At 48.4% G+C, this 25,556-nt stretch overlaps 1 long non-coding RNA gene across 1 annotated transcript in view; it reads right to left on the bottom strand.

The window, feature by feature from the left end:
* The window catches only part of LOC125752920 (uncharacterized), a 41,560-nt gene extending 17,523 nt beyond the window's left edge, over window positions 1-24,037 (bottom strand). The window contains exon 1 of the long non-coding RNA XR_007403539.1: window positions 23,855-24,037. This is a non-coding gene — a long non-coding RNA (uncharacterized LOC125752920). The remainder of the gene's footprint in view (window positions 1-23,854) is intronic.
* Between the last annotated feature and the right edge of the window lie 1,519 nt (window positions 24,038-25,556).

Here is a 25,556-nt window from a genome sequence, read left to right as displayed (position 1 = left end):
AAAAAAAAAAAGACAAAAGAAGTAAAAGAAACTAGAAATACTAATTGAGGGGGAGGAGGCTAGACACCAAGATGGGTTAGAGCAAAGAGTACAGAGTGCAGAGGACCATGGTGTCCTAACCCCCCTCACGTCACTGATAAGAAACTGAGGGACACAGAGGTCAAATATATTTCTCACGGCTATCCACAGGAAGCCTCTCTTGGAGGTCACGTAAGCCCTGTCCACAGTGGGTCCTGCCAACAAACCCGGAAACTTGCTGTAGCTGAAATGAGAGACCCCCGTGGCAACATGCAGCAGAAAAGATGGACCAGTGCTCCAGGATCTGGAACCAGAGCCCCGGATCCACCAGACACAGTCCTGCAGCCTTCCGCCTGGAGAGCTTTCCCAGAGAGAATAGGGGTGATCCTGGGAAGAGCAGCAGGAGTGACTTTCATTTTTCACTTTAAACAGTTTTGAGTTATTTGAAATAACTGGTAAGACTTTTGATTTAATCTTTTTTTTTAAATTAAAGGGATTGGGAGGTGCCTGGCTGGCTCAGTTGGTGGAGCAATGAGATTCTTGATCTCCAGCTTGTGAGTTCAAGCCCTATGTTGGAGATAGAGTTTACTTTGAAAGAATCAATTAATTTAATTAATGGGGAAAATAAAGTTCTTCAGCAGCTAGTGATAGAGGAGCAGGACACCAAGCCCTGAGCTGTGGAAAATCGAGAGATGAGAATAACAGTATTTTAAGGCAGACACTGAGAGCAAGGCAAGAAGACCAAAGGATCCCTCAGTAACTGGAGGTAAGGTGGATCTCCTGGAGGGGAGGTGTCTGGATGGTGGTAGAAGTGGACTCCACGTTGCCTTTTTAAGTGCATTAAAAGTAATATTAAGATCAGCAAGCATTCCTACCTACCATAGAGAGAAAGCACGAAGGATTTTAGAGCTAATTTCTAAAAAGTGTTCTGAGTTCTCCATAATCGAGCATTCAAAAATATTACTTCAAAGTTATAGTCCATGACAAAATGGAAACAATCTTCCAGGAATTGAGCCTCTGTGGTTGACCCAGTAAAACCCCGGCTGTGCTGAACCCTTAGGGAATGAATGAATCATTTTATAGGATAGAATTTCCTGAATAGCTGGAGGCGAAAACTTTAAGTGACAGACAAGTAAACTTTTAAATAGAAGTCTTTCTAAACTGGCCTCATCGCCCCCCTGCATTCCCAAACAGAGGGCCCAGGCCATTATTTCTATAATCCCATTTTAAGGCAGCCCCTAGGATTTAGCAATGCCTAGAAGGACTGCACTTTCAGTATCTTACGGTCCAGAATTTTCCCTCTCTTGCCACAATCCCCACCCCACGCTCGTGCCTCACTCCCTGCACCCCCGCCCTGCTCTCACCTCATCCCTGGTCCCCAGTCCAGCGCCTCATAATCAACTGTCACCAGGAACCCAACTGCCACACCCAATGCGCCAGCAGTCGTCTCGGTCTCTATGATTAGGGCTACGGGATTGGAATCTACCGAAGAAAGACACAGAACCACACAGAACCACACAGCCAACAACCAGAGCAGTGGCCAGCCCGTGCTCGACGCCCAACACTTCCCTCATGCAGCTTGTGAAGCGGCGGGCACAGGTAGCGGCACAGGTAGCGTCTGTGACAAGACAAAGGCTCGCAGGTTAGATTGAGCTTCGTCAGCTCACACGGCCAAAAACCAGTCGGGGGATAATTCAGATCCAGGTGTTCTAACTCCAAATCCTTACCTGGCTACTTTTTGAGTTACCTACTTTGACCAAATATCTAAAATCTGCGAGAGAATAGGCAGTATAAGCCCAAATCGGCGGCGATCCAGCTGCGCCCCTTTGACAGGAAGGTGAATGGAATCAAGGGGGCGCAATTTTTTTATTTCTGTTGTTAAATTGTTGCTCGTGCAAACTGCAAAGAAGCATTTGATATGAGCGAGCCTCTGAGGCGTTCCTGCAGGAGAGCAGCTACAAAGGGTGTGGACAACGTGACCCGTCCACACTGGAACTGTCAACAGTCCCTAAGGGGAGAGAGGTCGAGAAGAAAGTGTCGTTCATCTACTCTCCGGAGAGTTGGCCTTGGCTCTGTTTCTATCTGGAGGTCCCACAGACTAGGAAGGCGTCCCTAATGCTGTGTCCATGCTCACCATACTCCAGGACAGCACTGTTAGTGTCCTGTGTTCACTTATGACACATGGCAGAATGTTAGCCACTGGGATTTTTGCGGAGCGTACACCCCAGTGTCACTCTGACTGGTATCCCTTTACAGCTTGTGACCACAGAGCTCACATGACCATCTGGCACTGCCCGGAAGTGCTACTGCATTTCTTGGTAAATTCCCTCTCCCTCTTCCCAAGATGGCCCTTCCACACCTTCTCTGCCCTCCAGCCTCCGCCCCTGCGTCACCAGGAGAATAGAAGCCACGATCAAAGGCTACCTCATCTTCTCTCCATCAAGCCCTGGGCCTCCCAGCAGGCAGGTTCTGCTGATAGAGCTACCACCTGTCCTGGTTTGCCTGGACTGGGAGAGGGGAGCGGCCCTGGGACAGGTAAGCTTTCCCCGGATATGGGACTTCCAGTGCTAAAACTAGGGAAGTCACTCTAGACACGACATGCTCCCCTTGCTCCTTCCCATCAGAGGTCCACCCTCCAGGGGACCCAGGATGCCACCCCCTCCAACCAGCCTGCAGGCCCTGGTCCTGTCTTCCACCTCGTCCACCTCTCCCTGTCCACTTACTCCTTCTCCTCACCATGCAGACAAGGTCTAAGATCCTCCAACCTAAAGAATAAGAAATATCTCCCTTCACCCCACTTTTTTCTCCTCCTGCCAATCCGATTCACTGCCCTTCAGAGCAAAGCACTACCTGGACTCATTGGATCCTTTCACATCTGCCATTCTTTTTTTTTTTTTTTTTTAAGATTTTATTCATCTATTCATGAGAGACACAGAGAGTGAGGCAGAGAGAGAAGCAGGCTCCCTACCTGGAGCCCGATGAGGGACCTGAGTCCAGGACCCCAGGATCACAACCTGAGCCAAAGGCAGACGCTCAACCACTGAGCCACCCAGGTGTCCCTCACATCTGCCATCTTGGTGAACAAGTTCCACTCAGGCCCCTCTCTTCTTCACTCCAACAAAACCTCCATAATCAAGACCACCCACACTGCCGAATCCAAGGTGAATTCCAAGTTCCTAACTTACTAGGCCTGTTGCAAGGGATCGAGATTTTTACATTTTTATTTCCTGTTGATTACAGACTAATACTTTTAAGAAAGAGAATACAAATGAATAGGTACAAGAAGGAGCAGTGCCTGGTGATATGGCTACAAAAGTTGCTAAATGCCTACTCTGAATTTCTATAACGTAGCTCCCTGAGAACCAGGCACTGCTCTAGATCCTGCACTCTCTTGGTTTAGGGTGGGCCATAATCCAATGACTAGGGTCCTTATAAGAGGGAAATTTGGACAAAGAAATGCAGACGTGTACAGAGGGAAGATGGCCGTGTGTATGAAGGGGCAGCAATGCAGTGGTACAGCTGTAAACCAAGGAATGTCAAGGCTTGCCAGCAACTACCAGGAACCAGAAGAGGCAGGGAAAGAGTTTCAGTCTTCTCTAGAAACTTCAGAGGGCCCATGGCCCTGACAACACCTTGATTCTGGACTTCCAGCCTCCAGACAGAGAGACGACATATTTCTGTTGTGTTAAGCTACCCTTGAGAAACCAGTACCACCCCAGTTTGCATCTCCAGCCTGGACTGCTCCTGAACACGAAAACCCCATATGCCCATCTGTGTCCTTCACATCGTCCCTGGTGGTCTCAAACTCAACATGTCCCTAACTGAACTTTTGGGTTTGCTTTCCCAGATCCTTTTCTCCCTGTCTCCCCCAACTCAGTAAGCAGAAGGGGCAATCTGCCAGTTGTTCAGGCCAAAAATGTAGGAGTCATCCTTGATCTCTCTCTCACCACTGCCCCCACATATCCCATCCATCAGCAGTTTCTGTTAGCTCTATGTTCTAGATATTTCCTCCCCTTCCATCAACCATCATCACGCTTTGCTTCACTAGAATGTTCCAGGAGGGCAAGGATTTGGTTTGTTCATTGCTATCTGTGGGGCATACTTGTTAGATCAATGAGTGAAATAAAACCATATTAACTCAAATACTCCCCTGTTTGAGAGTTTGTGATCATATTAGCAGAGGCTGCGAGCACAACAGCAAAACAAAGACAAGGAAGCATTTCAATTATGTGGGACAATAAACTGTTTACAAGAAAAATGCTGGTTAATCATGAATCATTTGCATATTCTGATGGTCACCAGGTTTCTCCTTTAAATGACCTGGTTTCTTTGGTGATTATACAAAGCCTAAGTCCTTCCTCACAGCCAGGTTCAATAATGTAAAGCATAGCCTTCAAAGTAATATCATAGCATTTCCTTAAAAGAAATAGTCTAGGGGATCCCTGGGTGGCGCAGCGATTTGGCGCCTGCCTTTGGCCCAGGGCGTGATCCTGGAGACCCGGGATCGAATCCCACATCGGGCTCCCGGTGCATGGAGCCTGCTTCTCCCCCTGCCTATGTCTCTGCCTCTCTCTCTTTCTCTCTCTGTGACTATCATAAATAAATAAAAATTAAAAAAAAAAAGAAAGAAATAGTCTACAATGCAAACTTTTGTGGAGAGCATACACATACTAGGAACACCCAGCTTCTCGATGTTTCTAGTCTCCACCATGGTTCGCCTAGCATTCCAAAAATGTATCTTGAAATACTCAAGCCTTTTGACACTGAGGAAAGCATGTTAAAAGCTGTAATTGGTTTGAAAAAGAGATGGCCACTCTCCCAGGCAGGTCCCAGCACACTCTGCTAAGCCAGCAGCAGCGTCTTCCTTCTGTAAAGATGTAATCGGTGGCCCACATTCGCCCCTTTAAATCATTGGTGATTTTGAGGGCATTCTCACATCTTCCCCCATGAAGTTGTTGCATATGGTTCACTCTTTTGAAGTTCAATTCAGCTCAGCAAACACTTCCTGAAGCCTGATCTCCGGTGAGACCCAGCTCCGGTGCCAAGGGCTCAAAGATGAGTAAACAACACGTGTCCTTACCCTCCAGAATCTTCCACTGGGGGGGCAATTATATTAGTTATATTAATTATATTGGGATTATGTTCACATAACCAGACTATAAAGAAGCTTGGTTGAGGGGGGTATAAGGTGCTGTGTAGTACAGGTAAAGGGACAGGTAACTCCCCGAGGAGAGAGATGTTAGGCGCAAAGAAGGCAATGGGCTGAATTCACAAATTAGATAACATGGAAAAAGCAGGAAGCACAGTTCATCCACATATGAGTGCTGCATCACAAACCAAAAATCATGTGGAAAAAACCTCATAGAATTTAGAGAATAATTCCTGTAACTAAAACTCCAGTTCCTAACCACCAAAACCACACAAGTTAAAAGATTCAAAAATCAGCTAATCATCCCAATATTTTTTCATGCAGTCTCAGGATGAGACCTGAGCGTTGATTAAAGGGTCCGATAGGGGGTCACCCCAGGTGGGCAAGGTAAAGTTTTGTGAATGATCGCTGACATCACATCATCACCAACCTTCTCTCTCATCTCTTCATTTGCAAGAATCTCATGCTCACCCAGTTGGTGCATTTCCATAGAATAAACAGGCCATACAAGATGCTGGGCCTATCGCAATCCTTCCAGAACGAGCCTTCCCCACCACTCAACACAGATGCCTCCTCCACCTGTGCTCTGCCCAACACGTTAAGAGAACTTCTGATTTTATTTACACCAATACCAGAGAAGGATCTGGCAGAAACTTTTCTTGGGCAAGAGCCCCAGGCCACCTACAGCCACAGGCATGAGGACAGAGGCGCTGGTACCTGGGAACATGGGAAGGCTGGCACTCTTTGAGGGGGAGTTTGCTGATGGCAAACAGTTCAAGCAGCCCTGGTGCAGACACTTGTAACAGCCTGTACTGGTTAATTCCTTGTTGTGGGAGACTGTTCTGTGCACCATATGAGGTTTAACAGCATCATACTGTCTTAGCTCGGGCTGCTAGGACAAAAATATTCTAAATGGGTGGCTTAAACTACAGAAATCTACCTCACGGTTCTGGAAGCTGGAAGTCTGCCATCAGAGTGCCAGCATGGGGATTCTAGTGAGAATCGTTATCCTGGTTTGCCAATAGCTACTTTCTTGTTATGTCTTTTTTTTTTTAACTAAGTTTTTTTTCTTTTCAACATACTTTTAACCAACTTTTTATTTCTTTATTTTTAAAGATTTAATTTATTTGAGAGAGAGAGAGAGCATAGGGGAAAGGAGAAGGACAAGCAGACTTGGCACGGAGTGCAGAGCCCAGGGCAGGGCTCCATCTCACAGGACCCTAGCCGAAACCAAGAATCAGCTGTTCAACCAGTTGAGCCATCCAGACACCCCTACTTTTTTTAATCATCTTCATGCTCAATGCAGAGCCCAACAAAGGGCCCAAACTCACAACCCTGAGATGAAGGCTTGAGCAGAGATTAAGAGCCAGAGCCTTAACCGTCTGAGCCACCCTTAAGTTTTTTCTCTTAATTCCAGTAGAGTTAACTTACTTTTGTTATATCTTCACATGGCAGAGAGAGAGGAAGCTCTCTGCATCTCTTCTCATAAAGTACTAATCTCATCAAGAGGGCCTCACCCTCATGACCTCATTACCTCCCAAAGGCCCTATCTCCAAATACCATCACATTGAGCTTTAGGGTTTCAACTCTAAACTTAATGAATCTGAGAGAGACACAAACATTCAGTCCATAACACCTATTTCTACCCACTACAGTCAGTAAGACCCCCACACCACGCTGTGACCACCAACACTGTATCTGAAAATTATCACGTGACCCCTAGGAGGGTTATCGCCTCCATTAAAGGGCCACTGCTTTATTTTTTTTAATATTTTATTTATTTATTTAAGAGAGAGAGTGAGCGAGAGAGAGAGAGCACAAGCAGGAGGAGGTGCAGAGAGAAAGGAAAAAGTAGGCTCCCCCCACTGAGCAGGGAGCCCGATGCAGGCTCCATCCCAGAATCCTGAGATCGTGACCTAAGTCGAAGGCAGATGCTCCACCAATTGAGCCACCCAAACGCCCAAAGGGCCACTCTTTAGAAGACAGAGCAGGGACAAAGGCAGGGAGAAGCCCAGTGTGAATCACACATTAGGGAATATAGGGTTGGGACAAAGTGGGGACAGAGGGGTGGGGCCAGGGTGCCCATGGTCCCAGAGAGGCTGGTACACAATTCAGGGTATGAGAAAGTCCTGTGATGACCCTGCCAGGGAGGGGGGCCAGGAAGGAGGGCTCCTCCAATCCCCTCCTTGAGACAGGGGTCACCATTTTCAGGGAGGAGGAGAAGACATCAATGAAAACCAGCTCCATACCCACGGGGAAGAAATGATGGGTCTCCTGAAGTTGAAAAACAGTTTACATCTAACTTTTGGACAGAGAGAAATACGATTTTCAAGAAGAAGGAGTAATTTTTTTTTTTTTAATAAGTGTGTGGCTTGTGTTTGCCTGGGCCACCCCATATGGGCTGAAGGTTGGGGTTATGGTGACAGTGATAACGTAGATGTCATCGACTCTTCCTCCAATAGCTACATTGGAGGTCTCAGCCAAAACTATCACCATTTACATGTGTGAGCACGCACACACACACACACACACACACACACACACAATTAGTCTTGGAAGTCTTTGGGCAGCTGTGTCCTCCTATAAGCAGACCTAATCTTTCTCTGCCTCCGACCGACGAACACAGAAGCATCACCCTCTATGTTCTGACTCAGCTCTCTTGCCTCCAAAGGACTCAAGAGGGAGACCCAGGAAGGAATACTTGAGGGTCACACCTCAGGCTGCACATAGAACCATCAGGCAACCCCCACCAGCTGAGCCTGAATCTGTCTTATCCGAAAGGAATTCGTCTGCCAGAAAAGCCCTGCATCCCTCAAGCAAGCTGACTTCCAGCAGCTGCCCCGACGCCCCCACGACATGGCCAAATCCCTCAGCTCTGGCTTGAGGTGTCCCGGCCGCAACCCACCCACGTTCCCACCGCCGATGCAGTCTGTACATCTCTCTGTACACAGGGCAGCTGGAGGTCCTTGGCCCCCTCTCATGAGCTCTATTGATTACTTAGGGGGAAAAGAAAGTTGGGGAAAATCACACACACCCCACCAGAAACTTCTGTGAGATCTGATGGATATTCAGTGGTTGATCACTCTGCTCCCAACACAGCTCTAAGCCCATAGCGTGAATTCTCCCATCTACCCCTGACCCCTGCAGTTGGTACACTCCTGTGCATGGCACAAATGGGGGAAGTGAGGTGCAGGGCCAGGTAGAGGCCTGCTCAGGGCTGGACAGTAACAGGAGGTGGAACGATGCACGTGGGCCCCTGAGCAGGGCCAGAGAGTGTGGTGTGTGTACCCAGGGCCCCTGCATGACGCTTCAGCTTTGTTCAGGGGCCCTTGGGAGAGGGAGGGAAGAAGAGGAAAAGGAGAGCTGCGGCAGATGGGGCAGGAGATAGTGGGAAGGTGGAGAGAGACCCCTCTGGCCGAACTCTCTGGGGCGGAGGTAGGGCCACCCTTTGTGCCACTCCCATGCCCTGGACGCTGCTCCAGGGTCACAACGCTGCCCATAACCTGGCACCTCCTCAAGAGGAAGTATGTGCAATCTCTCCACTTTGGCTCTGTGTCAAATCTCCCTCCTGTGCCCAGAGGCCTTCTTTCCCACATCTTCTGGCCCTGCTAGCCTACTCGGACTTGCCACCATTGGCCTCTGGGCCTATGGTAGGATCTGGCTCCTGCTTCTCATGGATGCCCCCACCTGGGTTGACCCATGTGGCTCTGGCACTGCCCCCACCCATCCCCCTCTGGCTCATCTCATCTTCTGTGGCCCTCACACACCCCACCCCACCCCAGCTCTTACCCACTCTGTCCTCCCTTTGTCGGCACCTCACCCTGGCCTGTGACCCACAACTCATGGACTCTCCCTGAACCAGTGGGTCCACACATCTGTTCCTCTACTATCCCTCTGTCCTGAGCTCCTAGGCCTTGGTCAACACCCTGTCGTAAGCAATCTGTGCCAGAAACCAGCCACTGCCCAGCCCAGGGGCCCTCTGTCATCACCACCCTCACCTCCCCTTTCTGCCTCTCAGACCACCCTCCATGTAAACCCAGCCCTCGGAGCCTCTCCCAGGATGCTTCTCCTCCTCGCTGCTCCCTGCCACTACCAGAATTTCTCAGAGTGATCCAGACCTCCACACGAGGATTACCAGCGGCCCTTGTTTATAATGCTGTGACAGAGAAATAAGCCAGACACAAGAGGACACACACGTATGATTCCACTTATTGGAGGTCCCTGGAGTAGTCAATCCATAGAGACAGAAAATGGAAGGGTGGCGGCCAGGGGCGGGGGTGGGGGAGTGGGGATCTAGTGTTTCACAGGGACAGAGTTTCTATTTGGAAAGATGAAAAGGTTCTGGAGATGGCTGGTGGTGATGGTAGCATGACAATGCGAATGTCCCTGATGCCACAGGGCTCTGCACTTGACAAGTGATTACAATGGTGAATTTTCTATTGTGCATATTTTACTACAATCAAAAAAAAAAGTTACTACAGAATCAGAATCTTGGGAGTCATGCAAAGAAGCTGTGTTCTTAGCTGGCTGCCCCAGAGGGTCTTATGCACCATAAGTGTGAGAGCCAGGAAGTGCCACTCCTTCAAGTCACCGCCGCTGAGCCCCGCCTCCCCCATCCGAAGTGGACACCACACCATCCTCAAGGGGAGTCGGGAGGGGTCCCCCTTCTCCCACCTCCGAAGAGCCTGCCACAACCTTGTAAGGAGGTGGCTAACTTCCTGGGGGATTATAACCCGGCAAAGGAGAGGAAGACTTAGAGACCAGGTGCCCCCAGGGCTTTCCCGAGAGGTGAGAGGTGAGAGCTGTATCAAGCCCTGAGGTGGGGCACCCGAGTGACTCAGTGGTTGAGTGGCCGCCTTCGACCCAGGGCGTGGTCCTGGAGTCCTGGGATCTAGTCCCACGTCGGGCTCCCTGCATGGAGCCGGAGCCTGCTCCTCCCTCTGCCTGTGTCTCTGCCTCTCTCTGTGTGTCTCTCATGAATAAATAAATAAAAATCTTAAAACGAAACAAAACCCTGAGGAATAATTGTCTTAGGGGGTGGCCGGGGCACTCCTGGTCAGATAAATTACATGCGCACAAATGCCCAGAGGCGTCTGGTACATGTGGAAAGAGCAGGAAGGCCAGCTGATGAGGGCTGCAGAACACACCAACAGCAAAGGGAAACCGGGCCAGAGGCCTCGGGGTCCCTCAGAAATTAGCAGCGTGGTGGTGGTGGGAAGCAGTCTGGAATCTTAACCACTAGGCTCGAGGAACTCCCCTCTACAGGAGACAGTGTTATCTTAAGAGCACAAAGCATTTGGCCTCCTTATCGCCTCATAGTAATCCCTGTGATTTCTTGGGATGGCCTCTTGCCTCCCACAGCCCCAGCCGGGCAGGTCTGGTCGGCACACATTCCATTCTTCCAGCTACGGCTGGGGCTGGGGGGCAGGGGGAGGCGGATGGGGGCACTAGGGCCCTGAGGCCTCTTCAAACCAAAACTGGGCCCCTGCAGGTAGCTCCCAGCTCTTCCTGGGGCCATGTTAACCCCTTTCTGGACCTCAGGAGAGTGTCGGTGGGAAAGTATCTCTTCTTTTTTACTCCTCCTTTGCCTTTCCCAAACTGACCACCCCTAGCCATGTTTAGGAAGTATGGGATGCCTGGGTGGCTCAGTTGGTAAACATCTGTCTGGGGCTCAGGTCATGAGATCGAGCCCCATATTGGGCTTTCTGCTGGGGGTGGGGGATCTGCTTCTCCCTCTCCCTCTGCCTGCTGTTCCCTCTGCCTTGTACACTCCTCCTCCTCTCTTTGTCTCTGTCAAATAAATAAAATCTTTTTAAAGAAGAAAAGAGGAAAGTGTGCACCATACAAATCACTTTAAAATAAGACCTACCAGGCCTCGGCACACAAGAGTTTCACAAAGGTCAACAATTAAAATGAAAAAGTTCACTTACAGGACGCCTGGGTGGCTCAGTCAGTTAAGCGGCTGCTTTCAGCTCAGGGCATGAACCCTGGGGTCCTGGAATGGAGCCCCGCATCATCGGGCTCCCTGCTCAGCGAGTAGCCTGCTTCTCCTTCCCCCTCTCACCATCCTCCCTGCTCTCTCTCGCTCTCTGATAACTCAATGAAATCTTTTTTTAGGGACACCCAGGTGGCTCAGCAGTTGGGCGGCTGCCTTCGGTTCAGGTCGTGATCCTGGGATCTGGGATCGCTGAGTCTGGCACTAGGAGATGACCTCAACAGCTGTGTCCCGCCAATGTTTTTGTTTCAGGTACAGGAGGGCCGGCAGGTTGCCAGACTGCTCACACCCCTTTCTAAGATGTCTCCCTAACAGCCTGTCACTGTGCACAAGGGGACGTCCTGGACAGGTGACAAGCCTCCGTCCCTCCACCCAACGCCTCCCACTCCCTTCTTCCACCGTGCATGTGGCCCATAGCGTGAAGTCAAAGTTCTCTTTCTAGAACCGGCCCTCCAAGTGGGTGATCCAGCCCTTTGTGCAATCTCATCCTTTTCCCTGTTTTTGTTTTGTTTTGTTTTGTTTTGTTTTGTTTCTTTTCCCTGTTTTTGCTGTGAAACTATTCTTGAAAGTATTCCAAAGTGACTTTAGAGAATATTCATATCTCAACTGTTTTTCACTTATTAAAAAGTGATGGTAAATTCAGCCAGGGCCAGGGAGCTGGGAACCAGAGGAGAGAGCTACAAGTTGCCAGGTGCCCTTCTGGCTCGACTCCAGATTTGCAGAAGGGTACCACAACCCACTCTCCCCATTTCTCACAGGAGGGCAGGAGGCAGGAAGTCTCTGCACATCATACTCAGACCCTGCTTCCCACCAGCGAGGGCAGCCCCCCGGCTTCCCACCTGTGCCCCAGGGGAGGCAGGCAGGACCCAGCAGCCGGCTGTCCTGGACAGTGAGAGCCACAGGACTCTCATCCTTGCTTTGCTTGCCTCTCCCCCTTTCTAAACCAACCTCCTCTCCGCAACTGATATTTTAGGGGTGGGAGAAAACAAAGCTCAAGAGTTAAATTGCATCTTGGGTTGTGTTCCATTTCATTCTAGGTATATCGAGGCAGAGGCTAATCAAGCAAACTTGAGATGAGCAGAGGAGGGACTAACCCTTTCTGAAGGGCCCTGAACTCCAAAGCCCTGACCTCTGTCCCCAAACAGGGTCTTCCTTCCTAAGCTCTCTGCTATGCAAGGAATTCAGCATGTAATTTAAAAAAAAAAAAAAAAAAAAAAAACACCATTTTCCCTGGATTTGCTGCTTTCTGATCTGACCGAGTCGGAATGTGTGGCTCAGAGGAACACTTCTTGCCTGGGCGGGAAGCTGTGCACAGGAAAGCAGACTTCAGAAAATAACACCCTTGACCTCCCTGTGGAAGCCCAGCAGCTGCTCCCGTGAGCAAGCAGAGGTAAGGGCTGAGCAGCTGGGAGAGTTGTGGGGCTGATCCTCCACCAGGAGGTAACTAGGCCGAGAAAGGAAGTACTAAAGACTGAAGTATGACCTCAAAGAATTCACATGGAGAAATCCTAACTTCCAGAACCTCAGAATGGGACTATGTTGAAAGACAGGTCCTGGGACATCAGGGTGGCTCAGCCGGTTGGGCATCTCCCTTCAGCAGGGTCATGATCCCAGCTTCCTGCTCTTCGGGAGCCTGCTTCTTCCTCTCCATCTGCCCCTCCCCCTGTTTGTGCTTGCTCTCATTCTCTCTGTCAAATAAATAAATAAAATCTTTAAAAAAGCAATAATTATAATGAAAAAAAAAGACAGGTCCTTGAAGAAGTGATTCAAGTAAAGTAAGGTCATTGGGGTAGGGCCCAAATCTAACATGACTGGTGTCCTTACAATAAGAGGACAGGATGACACAGGCAGTTACAGAAGGAAGACCATGTGAAGACCTGATCTATAAGCAGAGGAGAGAGGCCTCAAGACACCAGCCCTGCCGAGACCCTGACGTTGGACTTCCAGCCTCCAGAACCATGAGGAAATGAGACTCTGCTGTGTAAGCCACCTGATCTCTGGCGCCCTGTAGGGCAGCCTTCGCAAGCCGAGCCAAAAGATGGAGCTACAGAAAACCTCCTGCCTCCTGTTTGAGGAGGAGCAGAAAAACGAAAGGAAAGCGAATCTGCTGTGCATGCAATCATGGCGGTTTTGTGCTGGACCCACGTAGCCACACTTCCCAGAATTCCCTTCCCTCTAGGGTCCTGAGTTAGCATGGCCACAAGAGGAGCATGTGGGCATTTGGAAGGTTTGGAAGGCACAGGTGAAGCGCAGCTATCTTGTTCTGCTCCGAACCACACACACTGTCGCCACCCTGCTGGCCCAACTTGTGAGCATGGGGCAGCTGCAGCACCTGCAGCTCCTCCAGCTCCTGGTCCAGGTGAACGCAGCTCTGGGGTGATGGCCCCAGCTTGTCCCTCAGGCCACCCCTCCAGGTCATCATGAAGAATGCAGGTAGTAAGGGCCAGACAGGGCCTCCCCTTCCACCCTTCACACTCGCCCTCCAATGAGACACGGGACAACACCCTCCACAGACTGCAGACTAACCTCCCACCGGCAGAGGAGCTCTGCCCTCTGTGATAAAGCCCCTCTTCTCTATAGCTCACGAAGGTTCTACTTCTCTGATCAAATCCTGATGGATACATCAATAGAAAAAAATAATCCATCTTAGCGGGCTACGCAAATGGATGCGAATTTAAGACAAATAACCTGACGACGTCCTATATGTTTATCCTCTGTGATAGCAGTTAAGCATGAGATCTCAGCCCATGGAGTCAACGTTGTGCCTCTTACCAGATGCAGAATCTCAAAGCCAGTAGAATATGGAGCTTCTGTTCCCACCTGCTCTTCCATCTGGGAATTCTCTCACACTGCACTCCCTTGCTTCTCATTCCTCTTGTGTCATCATAGGCTAGACCTTCAGTGCTTCACTCCCGTCTCTGCGCCTCCTACCCTCACGCCTGCCACTGCCACCCCAACCTCTGCTTCAAGAAAGACATCCTGCAACACACTTCAAAGGCGGTGCCCTTCCAAGCCAAGACCAAATCCTCTGACTAGATGTTAAGACCTTTTATGATCTGTCCCCACCCTACTGCCTGCTGCGCTGTCCTCCCCACTGCTCCTCATTATACGCCCTCTACAGAGTGAGGTCAGTACCTCCATCCCTGTTGGGGTCTGCCATGTCTGCTCTAACACTGGGCCACCCCACCCCTGAGGTTGTCCCCATGCTGTAGGACCTCTCATTGTTCAAGGCCTAAGCCTCACCTCCTTCACAGAGACTTCATCAAGTCTATCAGGTGTAGCATTCTAGAGAAAGGACTCCGAAGCTAGCCAGTCTGGATTCAAACCCTGACTTTGCCCTTATCGGGTCTCTGTCACTCAATCTTTCTGCACCTCAGATTCCTTTACTGTAAAATAGGGATATAACTGAACCTGCCTCATAGGATTTTCGTGAGGATTAATAAGTGAACTCACATAAAGCATTATTAGCATCATGCACCTAGAAAGTTCTTGATAAGGGTTAGTTCTTTTTTAAAAATTAATTAATTAATTTGACAGAGAGAGTGAGCACACAAGCAGGGGGACAACAGGCAGAGGGAGAGGGAGAAGCCGGCTCCCCCTGGAGCAGAGAGCCTGACATAGGGCTCGATCCCAGGACCCTGGGATCATGACCCAAGCCAAAGGCAGACGCCCAACCAACTGAGCCATGCAGGCGCCCCGAGTTAGTTCTTATTTTAATTATTACCTGACCATTCTGGCCATCTCCAATACCCTTTCCCCTGAATTTTTACACCCAGTAGAGACCCCATCACTCAAGCACATCATTTATAGTCGATGTTGTAACCATTTGCTGCAATTTCATGTGTAACAAAGAGAAACAAGAAGATTTTATCTGTAATCAGAACATCAAAAAGCAATAGCTTATTCATGAACGTAAAATATTCCTCATTCCTAATGTGCAGAATAAGCAGGAGAATTTGCCCTGCTTCTTCCTGATAGCAATTAACTCCTAAGAGATCTAGAAGGAAAAAAATGAAGACAATCGTCAGGAACATGCAGACATGAGAACGTCCCACCCCGCCCCACACCCTGCCCCAACTGTCCCAAAACGTCCTCCTGGTACATCTGAACACTAAAAGTATGACATTTTCAAAGACATGGTTTTCCCATGACAAAGAACTGCCTCAGGGTGGTCTGATCAGAGGCAGAGGCGAGGGCCTCAGCCAGCATCTGCTCCTCCTGAAGCTGAACAGCACCCAAGTTAGGGGAAACACTAGGGGCCACTAGATGGCGGCAGCATCAGGCAGGGTGGGTCCCTGACTCTGCGCAGGCTCCCTGCACTCCCTCCCTGCCCAGATTGCTGAAGGCTCAGGAATTAGCTAGTTGGTAGTTCAAAACAGTATGAGAGTCATGCGGCAATGTGCTTTTCCAGGACTCCCTTTCTTCAGCTTTAAAATGAAGAGGTTGGCGGAACCAGAGGAGAGCTAACAAAGCGCCCAGTCCTGAAATTCTGCATGGTCTTTTCTTTTCTTTTTTAAGATTTTATTTATTTATTTAATGGGGAGAAGGGCGGGTGGAGGAGGAACAGAGGGAAAGAGACAAGCAGACTGCCCTCAGTGCAGAGCCCAACATTAGGGTTGGTTCCCATGACCCTGAGATCACTACCTGAGTCAAAATCAAGAGTAGGATGCTTAATGGACTGAGCCACCCGGCACCCCAGCAGTGTTTTCTGTATAGTCAGAGCAAGAAAGACAGTCAAGGAGGACTCTAAGAGTTTAATTTTGCCCCCAGCAACCTACAGATTCAATTCAATATCAAAATTACAATGGTATCTTTCAGAGCAATAGAAAAAACAATCCTAACATTTGTATGGAGCCACAAAACAGCCAAAGCAATCTTGAGATAGACAAACAATGCTGGCTTCACTTTTTGATTTCAGGCTATATTGCAAAGCTACAGTAATCAAAACAGTAGGATATTGGCCTAACAACAGACATTTAAATCAAAGGAACAGAAGAGAGAGCCCAGAAACAAACCCATGCATTTAGGGACAATCTTATGACAAAGTAGCCAGGAATATACAGTGGGGAAAGTACAGTCTCTTCAACAGATGACAGTTTGATTTTCCATTTCCCTGTGAACAGAACGGTATTAGAAAGAAGAATTAAAAAAAAAAAAAAAAAAAAAAGAGCCTTACCTGGGCCTTGACACATTTGGTACCTGAACTCTCCTGGCTGAAAGGTACCAAAGCTAAGGATGAATACGGCAAGGTGTACGACATACCTGGGTTCAAGTCCCAGATTTGACACTTATAGGCAAGTCGTGAGGCCTCAGCCATTGTATAAGGTTAATAGTAATACTTAGTTTATGCACATATTGATTAAAGTGTAAAGCACTTTGCACAGTACCCAAACCAAAGGAGGTGCTCAAATCACTCGGCTATTCAGCAAATGTTGACTGATGTCTACAAAATGACAGGCTCTATTCCAAGGCACCAGGGCACAGACATAAAAAGACTCCACCTTGCAGAGTTCACCTTTAGAGGGAAAAGACAGATAATAAGAAATAAAATAAGATTTCCTCAAAAACATAGAAGAATATGAAGAAAAATCAAAGAGGATAAAGGGTACAGGAGTGGGGTATAATTTTAGGTAAAGTCCTCAGAAAAGGCCAATTAGAGAAAGCAAGCTTTGCAGGGACACTTTAGCCCTCATTGCCAGTGTTCTGGGTGAGGTTCCAACAAAGCATTTCTCTTGGTGTTCAAATGGACATTGCCGCTCAATATACATCACAAAATCGAACGTTGTGGCTGGAAGAGAACTTGGAGATTCTCTATTTCATTTTATAGAATTGAGACCCAGACAGGTGGGTTGACCAACCCAGGGCCACACAGATAATTCAGAAGCAGACATTGATCCTGGCTCTAAGACCACCGTTCTTGCCTTTGTGGTAGCCCATTGACTCCGGCTGTCTCAGATCTGCATAAAACTGCCAGCTGGAGCCTTGGAAGCCTTCACTTTAGTTCATGGTTAGTGGCTGTGTAATCTGAATATTTCTCATTCAGACTAATTTTACAGGAAAAAAAATTATCATAGAGGATACTTGCAAGAAGATATCCCTGAACCAGTGAACCTGACTTAGAGGCCATTGCTTCAGGTGGTCACTGCATACAAGAATGTTCATGCACCCACCAAGGCAAACACCGCCCACAAATGGCTAAATGGCACTCTTTAGCCAGAAGACAGTCATCCAAAAAAACAAAACTAGGCTTCCATTCTTTTTTTTTCTTAGATTTTCACCAAAATGTGAAACAAAATTTTGAATTGTGTTGAATCCTTGAACCCCTGAGAAGACACCCACAGAGCCCAGTGTGAAGAATCTCACATATGGGACATGTCCTTTGAGGGGCTGTTCATCTTAAAAAAAATCCTTGCCTCAGTCAGGGATATTTATAAGAACCACTAAGTTTAAAGGAAGCGGCAAGTGCTAATCAACAGTTTCACTTTGTTTCAAAGCTGCCCTGGTCCAGAAGGCTGGCAGTGGGAGCTCGACATCTCTGCACAGCTGTTGGAGACGTTAGAACATCAGTGAGCCATTAGTGGGGACCTCGAGGCACAACCCATTCATTCACCAGATATGAACTGAGCATCTACTATGTGCTAGGCACTGAAGATACAACAGGAAACCAAACAAAGGCCCTGACAACATGAAGCTTACCTCATAGTGAGGAAGAAGGAAGTGAACAAATCAGGGAATTAATATATGTCAGGGAGAGATAAGTAAATAGGTAAAAGGCACAGGCCATGCCTGAGTCAGGGGAGGGAGGGCTTGTTATTTTATATAAGGTCTCAGAGAAGGCCTCTCTCTGGTCAAGTGACACTGAAGGACAGAGAGTTTGTCAAGGGAAGAACATTCCAGGCGTAGTTCACAGCAAATGCAGAAGCCCTGAGGTGGAAGAGTAAGGAAACCTTTATGGCCAGAGCTCAATTCAGGAGGAGAAATGGGGTCAGAAAAGCAGTGAGAGCCAACAGATCTTTGCAAGCATTTGAGATCTCCCTCGAGTGAGAGGGGAAGCAAGGGAAGGTCGTGAGTGAGGAATGACGTTATTTGACCAGGGCTTTAAAAGGTTCCAACCTGTTTGCTGTGCTAAGAGATGAGAGAGTACCCAGGGCAGAAACAGGGAGAGTAGTTTGGAAACAGTTACCATACTCCAGACGAGAGACATGGCAGCCTCAACCGTGGTAGTAAAGACAGAGATGAGGAGAAGCGACTAGATTGTGGATTTGGAAGATGGAGCTGATGGGAATTGTTAATCACCTACATACAGGCTGTAAAAGAATTAGAGGAGTCCAGGGAGACATCAAAGTTTCAACCTGAACAGCCTGAGGGTAGCACTAACAGTTATGGAGATAAGGTCTACGGGAGGATCCCCAGGGAAGTGAAGAGCACCTAGCAGGTGTTCAAGCTCTGTTCTTGATTGATAAAATCAGCCTTGCATAACCGATGGACCATATATGATCCAGCAGTCCCACTAATAGGTATATTCTCACAGGTACTCATGCAGATGCTTGTACACCACCAACAGCTAGAAGAGCATCGTTCACAATTGCCAAAATGTGGAAACAACCCAAACAAACACCGACAGATGAATGGATAAGCAAAATGTGACATGTATATCCAAGGAAATATGCTTCAGCCTGCTACCGCATGAACGAACCTTGGAGACATCATGCTCAGTGAAATTAAGCCAAACACAAAAGGACAAGTAATGTGTGATTCCACTGATGTGAGGGACCTAAAGTGGTTAAATTCATAGAGGCAGAAAAAAATGAAATGGTGGTTGCCAGGGACTGGAGCTGGGAAGGAAAAGGAAGTTAGTGTTTAGTGGATACAGAGTTTCTGCTGGGGATGATGATATTCTGGAGACAGACTGTAGTGATGGCAGCCCAACAGCGTGAATGTACTTAATGCTGCTGAACTGTACACTTGAAATGTTTAAAATGGTAAGCTTTAGGGATCCCTGGGTGGCGCAGCGGTTTGGCGCCTGCCTTTGGCCCAGGGCGCGATCCTGGAGACCCGGGATCGAGTCCCACATCGGGCTCCCGGCGCATGGAGCCTGCTTCTTCCTCTGCCTGTGTCTCTGCCTCTCTCTCTCTCTGTGTAACTATCATAAATAAATAAAAATTAAAAAAAAATGGTAAGCTTTATGTTATGTATGTTTTATCATTTTTAAAAAACAGATGGTGATCTCACAGGTTAGTCCACTGGCACTATAAGGGCTCTATAAGATTTACAAACACAAACGCGAATTTTAAAATATCCTCGGGACACCTGGGTGGTTCAGTGGTTGAGCGTCTGCCTTCGGCTCAGGGCGCGATCCTGGAGACCCGGGATCGAATCCCACGTCGGGCTCCTGGTGCATGGAGCCTGCTTCTCCCTCTGCCTGTGTCTCTGCCTCTCTCTCTCTCTCTCTCTCTCTGTGTCTCTCATGAATAAATAAATAAAATCTTTAAAAAAAAAAAAAAGAAAGAAAGAGGACAGGACTGGAATAAGATGATCAGAGAAGCAAAATGAGCAAAGAAGATTGAAACCACAGGGATGATGTGGCGTACAAAGGAGAGGGAGACCTGATGACAGCTTTGGTGACAAAAAGCAAGTGCCCATGGCACGTAGTCCCAAGTGAGGCCAATGAAGGGGTGTCCTGGCAACAGCTTACACTTACTGAGCACTTACCGTGTGTCTAAGCAGTGTACAGGGACTAACTAGCTCAATCGCAAAGCCACCATGTAAGGGAAGTCCCCCAATCATCCGTTTCACAAATGAGGACACTGGAACTTCCAAAAGTCAGAGCGGCAGAAACGAGATCCGACCTCAGGCAGTGCAGTCTCAGAGCAGGGCTCTTACCCTCTAGCCCCACAGCCCACGATGCCAGACAGCGTGACCCACAACACCGCTGTCAACTTCCCAGGATTCCACCCTTCAAAACCCACTCCGGGCATTTAGGACAGCATGCGGACCAAGGAGATATCTTGACTCAAAAGCCCCCCTGGTCCAAACCTCACCGTCTTATCTCAAGTGCACCAAAGGCTCTCTGATCAAACCTACTGATCTGCTTATTTACCAAAATGACTCTTTATGACGACAGCTGACAGTCGCGTTGCCATGAGAAATGCAAGCTGTGTGCTGTTCAAACGTGTTTCTAACAACCAAGAGAATTGGCAGAAGCCTTCTGAGAAGTTGATGTAGAGATAGCTGGAGGCTCGCAGCGGCAGCAGGTAAGGTTCGCTCCAGCACTCCAGTGAGATCGTGCTGAGGCGAAACTCAGCCTCAAAGGCCGTGAAAGTGCAGGACACAGAAGTTGGCTTCCAAGGACACACCAGGGCCAGAGGAAAGCCCACCACGTGGTCTGTCCATGAGTCCCCTGCAAAGATAACTGTAATCTCTCACCGCTAGTTGGAACCAAGGCACATGAGCACTAAAAAGCCACAGCAAGCTCCTCTAAGCTACACAGATTTTATCTGAATCCCTGTTCTCAGCAGCTTTAATTCTGTCTCCTTCAGTGCTGCTCTCAATAAATGCTCATTGACCAGACTGATATTATGCATCAGAGTCTAACAAGTCCTTCGAGGAAGGGGTTCAAATGCCAAACACCTTTAAATCTCAAGAAGACACATGGTAAGTGTCAATGAAGTACATTGTACAGCAAAATGTGCTGCGCTGGGGAGGCAAGCACTGTGACAAGCTAGAAGCTGCTCCCAAAAGGGCAAGAGAGGACTATCCAGCCATGTGTGAGTACTAGGCAACCAGCCAGAAGCTCTTGCCATTATCTATTTTACGTGCCTGGCACACTGTGCCAGGGACCTTCTCTGTGCCCACTGGCTGCGAAGTCTGGTGGAAGCCCAGTACTGTGGAAGCCGAAACAGGGATGCCCAGGGAACCCCAGGAGAGCACAGAGAAGGGGCCCTGAGCCCAGCCTCAGAGGCTCAGGTGACTCAAATGCTCAGAAAAACAGGGAGCAGGGTGCCTGGGTGACTCAGTCAGTTAAGCATCTGCTTTTGTCTCAGGTCATGAGCCCTGGGTCCTGGGGTCAAGCCCTGCTCAGCGGGCAGTCTGCTTTTCCCTCCCCCACCCCCCTCACTTGTGCTTTCTCTCAAATAAATAAATAAAATCTTAAAAAAAAAAAAAAGAAGTAAAACAGGGAGCAGAAGTCATATGGAAGACCATGGTGAGCACTCAGCAGCAGCAGAGACCAGCATCATGACTTTGGACACCTGCAAGCACTTAGCATGACCAAAGTGAAAGGTGCACAGGGGCAGCTGTGGGTGCTGAGATGGAAGCCAGGTCATAGCGGCCTCCTGTGCTAAGCCAAGGATGTGACATGTACCCTGAAAGCCAAGAATTGTAAGCAAGGAATAACATGATCTGATTTTTATTTTAGTCTGGCCTCTACTTAAAGCTCACCCCACCTACAGAACAAAAGATCTGTGACAGGCAGACAAGTTAGGAGGTGATTGCAGTAAGTGATGAAAATCTGACGTCAGGCCTGGAGCTCAGAAAAGCAGTCTTCAACCAGTAGGCCTCAAGAAGTTACCCAGAGAGAGTCTAGTGTCAGAAAATAAAGACCCCAGGACAGGGCCACCTGGTTGGCTCAGCAGTTGAGCCTCTGCCTTCAGCTCGGGGCGTGATCCCAGGGTCCTGGGATCGAGTCCCAGATCAGGCCTCCCTGCGGAGAGCCTGCTTCTCCCTCTACCTGTGTCTCTGCCTCTCTCTGTGTGTCTCTCATGAATCAATAAATATAATCTTAAAAAAAAAAAAAAAAAAAAAGACCCCAGGACTGATCCCTGGGAAATTCTGCCATTTGTGAGCTTTTGGGAAGAGAAGAGGCCCATAGGGCCTGGGAGGCATACAGACATGAAGACAAGAGATGCCACTAAGCAGAGGGAAGAGAGGGCTTCCAGGAGGGAGGGCACACAGCACCAAGTGCCCAGAGACTGCCTTGGGCCGAGTAAGGAGGAGCAAGAACAGCTTTGGGAGTAGAAAGCCCCAGGGGCAATGGGTGGCACACTAGAGTGAGTGGGAGGTGAGGAAGAAGAAGAGGAAGAAGGACCCTTTCTAGCAGGCTGTCTCCACAGGGACCACCCCATAGATAGCCAGAGGGGGAGGTGGTGAGGGAGAGTTTATTTAAATGGGGGAGGGGGTGCACAGATTTATTAGTTGGGAAGAGATGCCAGGGAAGAGGTGGGGTGCTGGGGAGAGAAGGGGTGAGTGCAGGGATGGACAGAAGCCCTGGTGGGATCCCACAGGGTGCTGAGATGGAGGAGGAGGTATTCCTGGGACAAGGGATGGGGGCAAGTGGGGAGCTGATAAGCTCCAATTCCTTGATGACAGGGCTGTCACTCCACTCCAGCTGATAAGCTCAACAAAGATTTCCACATTTCAAGAAAGGCCATCTAGTCCATATTTTCTGTGAAATCTCCTGAGTTTTAAATGTGCACCACTACCTTGAAAAAACAGTTTGATCGTTATACAGGCCCAAATCATGGCTATGGCTTGGCCTGAGTCAACAGCCTCAGGTGGGTAACTTTGGATCCAGGACTTTCTTTTTTTTATTTTTTATTTTTTATTTTTTATTTTTTAAAGATTTTATTTAATTATTCATGAGAGACACACACAGAGAGAGAGGCAGAGACAAAGGCAGAGGGAGAAGCAGGCTCCCTACAGGGAGCTCAGTGTGGGATGAGTCCCACAGTGTGGGATGAGCCCAGGATTCCAGCATCACGCCCTGAGCCGAAGGCAGGCACTCAACCTTTGAGCCACCCAGGCATCCCAGATCCAGGACTTTGACTCCCTAGGCACTTCTTCCTCCCTCTCGCCCTTCACATGGGTGTGTCTCCCCTCGGGGAAGCCCGAGAAAACATTCCCTTTATAGGATCAAAAATAGTTGTCCTTGGGATCCCTGGGTGGCGCAGCGGTTTGGCGCCTGCCTTTGGCCCAGGGCACGATCCTGGAGGCCCGGGATCGAGTCCCACGTCGGGCTCCCGGTGCATGGAGCCTGCTTCTCCCTCTGCCTGTGTCTCTGCCTCTCTCTCTCTCTCTGTGACTATCATGAATAAATAAATAAAATCTTTAAAAAAAAAAAAAAAAAAAAAAAAAAAAAAAAAAAAAAAAAAATAGTTGTCCTTAAACTCTGGTTGATCTTCAACTAGATGTGAATACTAACCCTTTAATCCTAATCTCTGGCCTCCACCCCACCCTGAACTCTATTTAATAGATGCTGTCCTAAAAGTCACTGTAAATGACCCACCGCAGCCCTGTGTACAAAAAAAGCCTTGAGAATTCTTCTGTAGCAAGTGCATTCTCTGCAGGCTTTTCAAAAAGCTGAAGGGGGAGAAGGACCTGAATGTCAAGGCCCTGGGGATGGAGGGCCTACTGTGCAAGATTATATTTATTTATTCATGAGAGAAACCATGATCCCAGCCCGATGGCAGGTGTCATTATCAAGACCTTTTTTAAAAAAGATTTCATTTATTTATTTGAGAGAGAGAGACAGAAAGAGCACAAGTGAGGGGGAGGAGCAAAGGGAGAGAGAGGAGCAGACTCCCTGCTGAGCAGGACCCTGAGATTAAGACCCAAGCCCAAGGCAGCCACATAACCAACTGAGCCACCCAGGTGTCCACCAAGACCATTATTTTAACCCCATCACCTTGTCTCACCTGCATTTGGGGTGGAGACTGAAACTGCCCTGGCTCGGCTATGGTTTCCTCCCGGGTTTGTTCTGGTCTTTGCGTTCCAGTGCTGGTGGCTGTGATGTGTTCTAACAAGGACAAAGATTATTACAGGGTCACTCTTCAGACCGTCCAAGTGATTAACATTTTTCAGTGGGTGTGTAAAAAACTCAGAGGCCCCAACTTTACCCCCACCACCTCTGAGCCCAGCCCCTTCCACCCTCACTTGGAAGCTCTGCCTGTAGGAGAGAGAATAAAATTAAGAAGAGAATTGGCAAAACTCGAAAGACATCCCATCCCTGAAAGTCCAGTGAACCTCGTAAATGGGGGACAATGCTATCTCAGGTTCATCAATTCAGCACACCCTGTTTCTGTCCTCAAGCATTCTGCAGGGGCAGGAGAGAGGTAAGATCCAACATAACACTGCCAACAAGATGCTGATGAGCAAAGAATGCATAGAAAGGAGGGTTGTGTGTTAGATGGCTCTGCTGAGCATCTTCTCTCTGTCCAGCACTGAGCTGGATGCCATGGGACAGAGATTGAAGTCCACTGGGAGGAGTTCCTGAAACTCTATGTGGGAGATCTCCAATCCTGGGTAATCACCATCTCGGGTGACTACTCCCCTAAGGAAGGAGAGCCCACCTGGCCATAGGATTCCTTGGTCAATGCCAGAATTCCATCTGACAACAACATGGAAACTAGGTTGTGGAGAACATGATTGCTCTCAACAGCTTCAATGGGAAGCTCTTTTCACATGTTTGCACAAGTTGAACATCACCCCAAGAAATTACTCTTCCCCAGGAGAAAGCAACTTGGAGCTTGATGAGTAGAATGAGTCTGGATCTTCAATTTCACATTGTTGAATTTTTTAAAAAATATTTTATTCATTTATTCATGAGACACACACACACAGAGAGAGAGAGGCAGAGACACAGGCAGAGGGAGAAGCCGGCTCTATCCAGGGAGCCCGATGTGGGACTTGATCCTGGTTCTCCAGGATCAGGCCCTGGGCTGAAGGCAGGCACCATACCACTGAGCCATCCAGGGATCTCCACACATTGCTGAGTTTTCTTATTGGTGCTTCCTTCTCACAGATGCTTTACCTCTCCTGCCCCAAGCTCTCAGAGGGATGTTGGAGACACTTAAAATTTTCCTCACCATAAAAATAAGAAAATCTCGTATTAGACCTTCCTAAGGGCTGGAGCCATGTATTATTTTTCTTTGCATCACTGTTTGTAGAGCCTAGCACAGTACCCCAGGCACTCTGGAAATGTTTGTGACAAGGAAGGAAGGAAGGAAGGAAGGAAGGAAGGAATATTCTTTTTTTAATATTTTTTTTATGATAGTCACAGAGAGAGAGAGAGGCAGAGACACGGGCAGAGGGAGAAGCAGGCTCCATGCACCGGGAGCCCGACGTGGGATTCGATCCCGGGTCCCCAGGATGGCGCCCTGGGCCAAAGGCGGGCGCCAAACCGCTGCGCCACCCAGGGATCCCGGAAGAAATATTCTTAAAGCTAAATGGTACTTGGATTTCTTCAACAACCAATAGCATGAAAACTTCCGAGGCTCCTAGAAACTACACATGGATTAATCCCATCATACACATTTTTCTTATTCCACAAATTTTCAAAAATTCTAAATGGTTAATCAGTTGTGAATTATTTTAGAGAAACAATCTTGACTTTTCCAG

The sequence above is a fragment of the Canis lupus genome, chromosome 18, assembly GCF_003254725.2.
Source record: "Canis lupus dingo isolate Sandy chromosome 18, ASM325472v2, whole genome shotgun sequence".
NCBI lineage: Eukaryota > Metazoa > Chordata > Mammalia > Carnivora > Canidae > Canis > Canis lupus.
Note: the sequence above shows the minus strand (reverse complement) of the source record. Positions and strands in the feature narration are given on the sequence as shown.